General features: G+C 35.1%; 1 pseudogene; it reads left to right on the top strand.

Annotated features, from left to right (window-relative positions):
- Positions 1–7,494: 7,494 nt before the first annotated feature.
- Positions 7,495–8,681, top strand: LOC138142463 (heterogeneous nuclear ribonucleoprotein D0 pseudogene; annotated as a pseudogene).
- The last annotated feature ends 520 nt before the right edge of the window (positions 8,682–9,201 follow it).

Genomic DNA, 9,201 nt, shown 5'->3' with positions numbered 1-9,201 from the left:
TCCTTTAATGGTTGTGAAGAGTTGAAAATTGAGGAGATGCCAATCAATTGGGGAATGGCTGAATAAGTTTTGGTATATGAATATAATGGAAACTGATTGTTCCAAAAGAAATGGTAAACTGACAGACTTCAGAAAAACTTGGAAAGTCTTGTATGTAGTGATGTTGAATGAAGTAAGCATAACCAGAATATATGTATATAGTAACAGTAATATTGTGTGATGACTGACTTTGTTAGACTTAGCTCTTCTGAGCAATGCAATGATGTAAGAATTACAATGATTTGTGATTGAAAATGCTATCCACATCCAGTGAAAGAACTATGGAGTCTGAAAACTGATAGAAGAATGCTATTTTATCTTTATTTTGTTCTGTTTTTGTTTTCTTTCTCATGGTTTTTTTTCTTTTGCTCTGATTCTTCTATTATAGCATGACTAATATGGAAACATGTTTAATGCTTCTTACACTTATAGCCTATGTCAAAATGGATGCTTCCTTAGGTAGTAGGGCAGTGGAGGGAGGGGGGAAATTTAGAATTCAAAAGTTTATAAAAGTGAGTGTTGAAAAATAAAAATAATTCAAACTGAATTTTTATGCTTGGGATGGCAGAAATATATATTCTCTCTGCTAAAATGGAAGAAAAACTGCAATTTCCTTTATGTCCTTGAATTTTTAAAATGTCAGAACAAGGATTGCCCTAGTAATGGTGACTTCTGTGATCATATCATAGCGTAAAGATATAGGAAGTTGGAACATAGAGGTGGAGAGATTTGGTATGAAGAAAGAAAATACATATGTGTAGATGCATTCAACCTCCCTTTTAATCCCTGAGAAGGCAAACTAGACCATCTCTTGTCTCAGTTCTTAACCTTTAATCTCTAAAATAAGTGTTGCCTCAAACAAACTGACACCTGGGAAAGACCTTAGTTTTAAAAGGCTAGTTACTCCTAATGCATCCTGGGCCATCACCAGTCATAATGACTTATGTCTTGTGGCTGGACTCCAATGACTCAGGAAGAGAAGGTGATGTGATGACTTTATAGAGCTCTATCTCACTTAATTCCAATTCACTTGCTACTCAAGACATCACCCTCCTAATATTACTGATGCTCTTCAAGAAGGAAGGATGAACAACAATGATCTTTCTTTGAGAAATTCGTTCTGGATGTTGAGTCCAGGCACATTTCTTGTGACTTCGCAATACTCTGGCATGTTTTATCCACCAACCACCACGGTGATCTTCCACCACCTTAAACTGTAGTCACCATGCCCTCCCATCACAAAAAGCTTGTGAGATTCAAAATGCCAACAATTTTACTTACAAGTTATTTTAAATATATATGGCTTATATACAATTCTGTGTTAAACCCCAGTGAGCTACTCTCCACCTAAAGACTTGTGTAGTCTCTGGATTTATAGCCTAGGTAAGGTTCTAGCAAAAAGTTATCAGTGTTTATTCTTCTGCCTCAGTTCTTCTATCCCTGTTCTCTCAGTATGTCCAGTGCTACCTTTTTTTCCATTCACTCTCAATAGGTAGAGTCCCTATTTCATATACATATTTGCGATTATCAAATTAGATCAGTAGAGGAAAAGTCTAATGAGGATCTTGTTCCAAAGATTTTTTAGAAACATTTTTCATAGTAGAAATTTTCTTATTTATTTATTTACTTACTTGTATGCTTTATAGAAGCATAACAGAAAAAGTAATTTGTATGTGTTCTCAAAACTTAGACTTAGTCTTTTATTCTTTAGTAGTCTCTAGGAAAAAAAAATCTAATTCATGTTATATAATACACAATTTCATGTACTTTACTGAAGTAGCTGCCAAGCTTGGACTGATAATAGCAAACTCAAGATGGAAGAGTATTCCATCCCCTAGTCTTTGTCGCTTTAACTTAAAGCCTGATCTTGTAAGATTTTTTATTTGATCGTGTAAGCAGTTTTGACTATGAGAGTTTTCTGTAAGCATTTGAGCAAAAGCATAGAATCTTTATTTTATCACATTTGTATCTAGAATTTCATCAAAAAATTCTTGCTGTTCAGGTTTTTTATATTTCTTTTATTTGTAATTGATTTTATGCTTCTCTATCAAGTCTCTTCCACTATTAAGAAGAATGCTTCCTGGGATAAATAGCATAAGACAGTGAATAAATTCAAGTACAGAGAGGAAAGCTTCATAGTATTATAGCATTATCTTTAACAAAGTATAATTTCATTGTTAAACATAATTAAGAATAATTGGTGCTATTTGCATGTATTTACTAGAACTAGAAAATCATTTTATTATTCATATAATAATGAAGAAATTAATGGAAGAATCAAATTTTCTACAGCAAAACTTACTTTGTGACAATTGGTGCTGCCTGAATTAATAGTGAATAGTATGAATAATAATTTTTAAATTTAACTTTATTGATATTATAGTACATATTATAATCTAAGTGTATGAGCAAACAAAAATTTCACGAAATACTGTGGTTTCAATGATTTCAACAAAAAATCATAAAAGTTGAACTCAACAATTACAGGCGAGAATGCCAGAGATGTGGATAAAACCTTCATTCCACAGGTAAGTATTACTGCTGGGAAACATGGAAAACAGCCACATACTTGAATAAATTGTAGTACTTGTTATTTTCCCTCTCTATGCCAAAAATCATCTTGGGGAAGATGTAGTTAAATTTGTTTGATTATTTATTCAATCTTGTATTTGCATAAACTGATAATCGTGCAATTATATGTTAATGAAGAAATTGAAGTTCACAAAAGGTTTATATTAAGCTAAATTGTCCAACAAATAGAATAGAGGACATATAATAATACATCCAGAAAAGTGGTTTAGTTTTCTTCCTGCTTGTAATGAAAGTGCAGTCTATTGATTTTTATTCCTAGTGATTTCAAAGACAATGAAGATATGCATAGTAGATTTATTATCAACAATGAAGATGATTAAAAGAGTATTTTAAATGAATAAAACCATCAACAAGAATTTATTAAGTGTCTACTAGTCATGAGGCACAGTACTAGGCACTAGACACAAAGATAGAAATGAATAACCCTTACCCTCACAGAGCTTACATTCCAGGAGAGAAACTCCATGCACCTGGCAGCATAGTTAAGCCTCTTATATGGTAATCAGGATTTTTCAAGTGTTCTCATTTGCTCTTCACCATACTCCTATAATTCTCTTTATCTTTGTATTAGGCCTCAACCCAGTCAGAGAAAGCTCTTTTACTGAATAATTTAGTGGTTATTTTTTCTCTATTTCTTTTCTGAGGATGTTTCCCTCTAAAATGGCATTTGCCAACTATATTCATGATAAGCATTCTTAACCAGCAAAGTTAACACTCTTTATAAAGAAAAAGGAAAAGAAAAGAAAAGAAAGACAAACAATACCCCCCCACACACACACACATTCAGGATAAATTATTTGCATTCCTATGAGTGGAACTAAGGAGAAAAAAGACAGGATTATCACCTCTGCATTTATGGTGGGGGATGAGGGAGTGGCAGCTCATCAAAACAATTTTTATCCTAACAATTTATAGACAAGTAATGACTCCTTTATTTTCAATTGTCTACTATGTTGTCTTACTCTCCAATCTTCATTTATATTCTTTAGTTTCCCCTTATTCAGCCTAGTGTGTTTTCTACTCACTCTTCAGGCCTGTTTACTAGACCTAGTACTGACTTCTAATGTTCGCCTGGAGACATGGCTTACTATTCTTCATCCTATCAACCTGATCTCTTTCTGATTTAATCAAAGAACTCAGCATGTCATCAAACAGGTACTTGGAATAGATTTTTAAAAAGTATTTAATTTAATACTTTATTATATGACTACTTTTTGTAATTAGGTTTTTGGAATATCAAATCTCCCATATATACATAATTTCTCTTCTTATTTAATATTTTAATTTTATCAATTACACATAAAAATAATTTTAGCATTCTTTTCCCCAAATTTTGGTTTCCAAATTCTCTCCCTTCTCCTTCCCTGTCCACTATCATTGAAAAGGCAAGCAATTTGACATAGGTTATATATGTGTAGTAAAACAAAACACATTTCCATGTAAGTTATTCTGTGAAAGAAAACAGCCAGAATAACCAAGAAAATAAAGAAAGAAAAGTATTTTTATTAGCATTCAGGCTCTACCAGTTCTTTCTCTGGAGATGGATAGCATGTTTCATCAAAAGGAAGCTTACAAAGAAGAAAAAAATGTATATCTCTGAACATAATATGTATTACTTATTGTATAGCCTTTCTTAAAATGGAAATTTATTTTTGAATATTTTCAATTCTTTTACATTCTGCTATGAACATGGCAATATATATATATTTTCTTATTTTGTATTTAAGTTTATAAAATATTGATTTTCCTTCTTCTATTGTGTATTCAAACTTAAAAATATAAAAAGTTAATTTTAAATAAGAGGAGATTTTTGGTTAATAAGAGGAAGTATAGAGCAGCCAAGATGGCAGCACAGAAGCAGGAAGACTCCCCGTGTTCCCCCCATAACCACATCAAATGCCTATAAAAATGAATCTAACAAGCTTTAAAGCTGCAGAACCCACAAAGTGAAAGAGAAAAACAAACCTAACACTGAAGTCAGCCCAGCAGATCGGCAGGAAGAGTAAGTGCAGCATGCTGGGAGCAGCCATATATGAGTCTGAGCTTTTGCTTTAGGGTGCCCTGACCATCCATGACTTGAGCTGACTTCCAGAGAGTGGATCACAAGCATATGTGGTGGTTTCCAGAATTATAAACCCATAGATGCCAAAGTGAGAGGTCAGTGTAGACTTTGCAGGAAAAGGGAGTTCCTAAGTGTGGTGCAGACTTTGCTCCTGGGGCAAGAAGCTGCTGAGGCTCCGTGGCATGCAGTTGCCACTGCATGGATGCTTCAGAGCTCCTGGCCTGCAGACTGTACGGAGACCAAGTATGAGGGGTAATCACTATTGCTTTAATCTGCTTGGATTTGAATTGCTGTCCAAGGTGGACATCCTGGGGTGTGTGACCAGTTTGCCAGAGACAGTAGAGGCTTCTCAGAGGACACCCAAATAATAGTTCCGGCAGCTGAGAAAACCCCAGTGATTTGGCACAAAGCTCTCCTCTTTGGAAGCTGAGTTCTACTGTGTCAAAATGCTCAAAAGTTAAGGAATTGAGAATTAAGGCAACATGAGCAAGCAAAGGAAACAAAGCAAGCAAAAAATTCTGACTTTGGACTCCTTTTTGGGGGACAAAAAGGAACAAAGCATGGAACAAGAGGAAGACAATGAAGTCAGATCCCCTGCACCAAAAGCTTCCAGGAAATATATGAACTGGTTACAGGCCATAGAGGTGCTTAAGAAGGATTTTGAAAACCAAATAAGAGAAGTGGAGGAAAAATTGGGAAGAGATATGAGAATGAAGCAAGAAAGTCATGAAAAGAGAGTCAACAACCTGACCAAATAAAGTAACACCTTAAAAATAGACTAAGTCAAATGGCAAGAGACTCAAAAAGCCAACAAGGAGAAGAATGCCTTCAAAAACTGAATTTGCAATGTGGAAAAAGAATCTCAAAAGCTCACTGAAGAGAATCATTTCTTCAGAATTAGATTGGAGCAAATGGTAGCTAGGGACTTTATGAGAAATCAAGATGCTCTTAAAACAGATGCAAAAGAATGAAAAAAATAGAAGGCAATATGAAATAACTCATTGAAAAAAACACTGACCTGGAAAATAGGTCCAGGAGAGATAACTTAAAAATTATTGGACAACCTGAAAGCCATGATAAAAAAAAAGAACCTAGAAATCATCCTTCAAGAAATTCACAAGGAAAATTGACCTGATACTTTATAACCAGAGGACAAAATAGAGGTTGAAAGAATCCACCAATTACCTCTTGAAAAAAATTCCAAAAAGACAATTCCTAGGAATATTATAGCCAGATTCCAGAGTTCCCAGATCAAGGAGAAAATATTACAAGCAGCCAGGAAGAAACAATTTTAATATTGTGGAAACACAATCATTATAACACAGGATCTGCCACCTTCTACACTGAGGGACCAAAGGGCCTGGCATATGATATTCCAAAAGTCAAAGGAGGTGGGATTAAAACCAAGAATCACCTATACAACAAAACTAAATATCATATTTCAGGGGAAAAATGGTCATTCAATGATATAGAGGACTTTCAAGCATTATTGATGAAAAAAACAGAGTTGAATAGAAAATTTGACATTCAGATACAAGAAGCAAGAGAAGATTGAGAAGGTAAGAGGGGAAAAGAAATCATAAGGAACTTATCAAAGTTGAACTAGTATTCCTTCATAGAAAAATGATAATTGTAACTTATGAAACTTTTCTCAGTATGAAAATAGTGGAAGGGAATACAAATACACACACATATACCTGTATGTGTGTGTGTGTGTGTATATACACACACATACACATGTTTATACAGTAGTGTATATGGGTGTATAAATACATATGTGAATGCATATATATGTGTATAGGTACACATAGACAAAGCGCACAGGACTAGTTGAATAGGAAGGGAAGATACTTAAATTGTGAAATTGAGAGATGAGAGAGGAATATAATGAGAGGAGATGGGAAGAGAAAGAATAGGGTAAAGTATCTCACATAAAAGAGGCAAGGGAAAACTGTTACAATGGAGGGGAAGAGCAGGAAGGAAAAAGGGAATGGGTCAACCTTACTCCTTTTGAATTTCACTTAGGGAGTGAATGGCATATACATTAAATAGGGTAAATTGCCCTTTATGAGAGTAGAGGGAAAAGGATTAGGTGGGGGAAAATGGAGGGGAGGTCAGGTGGGGGGTGGGGAGGGAAGTTGGAAGCACACACTTTTGAAAAGGGACAGTGTCAACACAGATTATAGAACAAATGTGGGGCAAGATAGGATGGAGAGAAATATGATCAATCTTTTACAATATGCCCACTATGAAAATGTGTTGCATAGCTACACATTTCCAACCTATATATTTTGGGGGGGTCTTTGGAGGGCAATTGGGGTTAAGTGACTTTCCCAAAGTCACATGGCAAGTTTTATTTTTTTGTTAAGTGTCTGAGGCCAGATCTGTACTCAGGTCTTCCTGACTCCAGGACTGGTCCTCTACTCACTGTACCACCTAGCTGCCCCAATTTACAACCTAGAGTGAATTACTTGTCTTTTTCATAAGGGTGGGTGATGAGGGAGGAAGGGAAAAAATCTGGAATACAAAAGTTTTAAATCAAATATATATAATTTTAAATGCAGCTGGGAAATAAGATATAAAGGTACTGGGGTATAGAGATCCATCTTGCTCTACCAGAAACTAGAAGGAGGCATAGGGGAGGATCTAGGAGAGACCAGACTGAGGGAGGGGGTATACAGTGGGATCACTGTTTTGAAGTGGTGGGTAGGGGAAAGATGGGGAGAAAATTGTAACTCAAAATCTTGTGGAAATGAATGATGTAAACTAAAAATGAACATAAAATTTTATTTTAAAATAAGATGAAATATAAAACTGGAACATTCAGAAATCAAGAACTTCCTTATTTTTTCAATATTTCCTCCACACATTCTGAAGCAGTGACGGCACAGCAGGAAGAATGGAAAACATTCATTGAAGGCCTTAGTTGGGACATTGCAAAGAAAGATCTGAAGGACTACTTTTCCAAATTTGGTGAAGTTGTAGACTGCCCTCTGAAGTTAGAACCAATCACAGGGTGATCAAGGTGTTTCGGCTTTGTACTATTTAAAGAATTGGAGAGTGTAGATAAGGTCATAGACCAGAAAGAACACAAATTGAATCGCAAAGTGATTGATCCTAAAAGGGCCAAGGACATGAAAACAAAAGAACTTGTAAAAAAAAAAATTTGGTGGCTTTTCCTCAGATAAACCTGAAGAGAAAATAAGGGGGTACTTAGGTGCTTTTGGTGAGGTGGAGTCTATAGAGCTCCCCATGGACAACAAGACCAACAAGAGGCACAGATTCTGCTTTATCACCTTTAAAGAAGAGGAACCAGTGAAGAAAATAATGGAAAAGAAGTATCACAACGTTGGTCTTAGTAAATGTGAAATAAAAGTAGCCATGTCCAAGGAGCAGTATCAGCAGTAGCAGCAGTGGGGCTCCAGAGGCGGGTTTGCAGGAAAAGCTTCTGGAACAGGTGGTGACCAGCAGAGTGGTTATGGGAAAGTGTCCAGGCAAGACGGTCATCAAAATAGCTACAAATCATACTAAATTATTCCATTTGCAACCTCTCCCCAACAGGTAGAGAAGCAGTATTTTCCAATTTGAAGATTCATTTGAAGGTGGCTCGTGCCACTTGCTAATAGCAGTTCAAACTAAATTTTTTTGTATCAAGTCCCTGAATGGAAGTATGACTTTGGGCTTCTCTGAAGTTTTAATTCTGAGTTCTCATTAAAAAGGTTTTTTTTTTTGTTTTATTTAATGGCTATGCTTCAGAATGAATTTGTGTTTTATGCGCCTCTGCAGCATTGTAGAGCAAGTCTTGTGTTAAAAGCCCAGTGTGACCATGTCATGATGTAGTAGTGTCTTACTGGTTTTGAAATAAATCCTTCTGTGTATAAAAAAAAAATATTTCCTCCACAATAAAAGATAATATAATCAGAAACAACATTGGGAAGCCAAAAATTTGGTCTTTTCCCCTGTTCTTCATTTCACATCCCTCAAATATCCAATCTCACTATATCCTTCTTTGTCTTTGTTTCTAATGATAAAATGAATCTTTTCCTTATTGTGTGTAAGTTTTCATGTATAAGTGACCTATTTCCTTGGAGTGTTCTATAAGAGATTACTCTTATCATCCCAAATCTCTCACTAGTATGAAACTTTGTTTCATACTAACCACAAAAATGTGGAATACCAACTCCCTCTTAGTCCAAGATCTGTATTGGGGTGAATCAGTCACTTGCAACTGACTGAACTTTTCTTTTAATTTTATTTGTTGGTTTTTAGTTTTCAGAATTCATATCTATAAGATTTTGAGTTTTAAATTTTCTTCCCCTTCCTCCATTCCCCTTCCCCCAATCAACAGCATGCAATCTGATATAAGCCATATATATGCAATGATATTAAACATGTTTTCAGAACTATGGTATTGTAAAGAAGTATTAGAACCAAAGGAGAAAAAAAAACAGAAGAAGAAATGAGAGAGTATAGACTAACAGACTTCATGAGAAATTTAGTAAAAATAA

The sequence above is a fragment of the Petaurus breviceps genome, unplaced genomic scaffold (genome assembly GCF_028583685.1).
Source record: "Petaurus breviceps papuanus isolate PSGF00001 unplaced genomic scaffold, PetGlider_PUasm1.0 90579, whole genome shotgun sequence".
Taxonomy (NCBI): Eukaryota; Metazoa; Chordata; class Mammalia; order Diprotodontia; family Petauridae; genus Petaurus; species Petaurus breviceps.
Note: the sequence above shows the minus strand (reverse complement) of the source record. Positions and strands in the feature narration are given on the sequence as shown.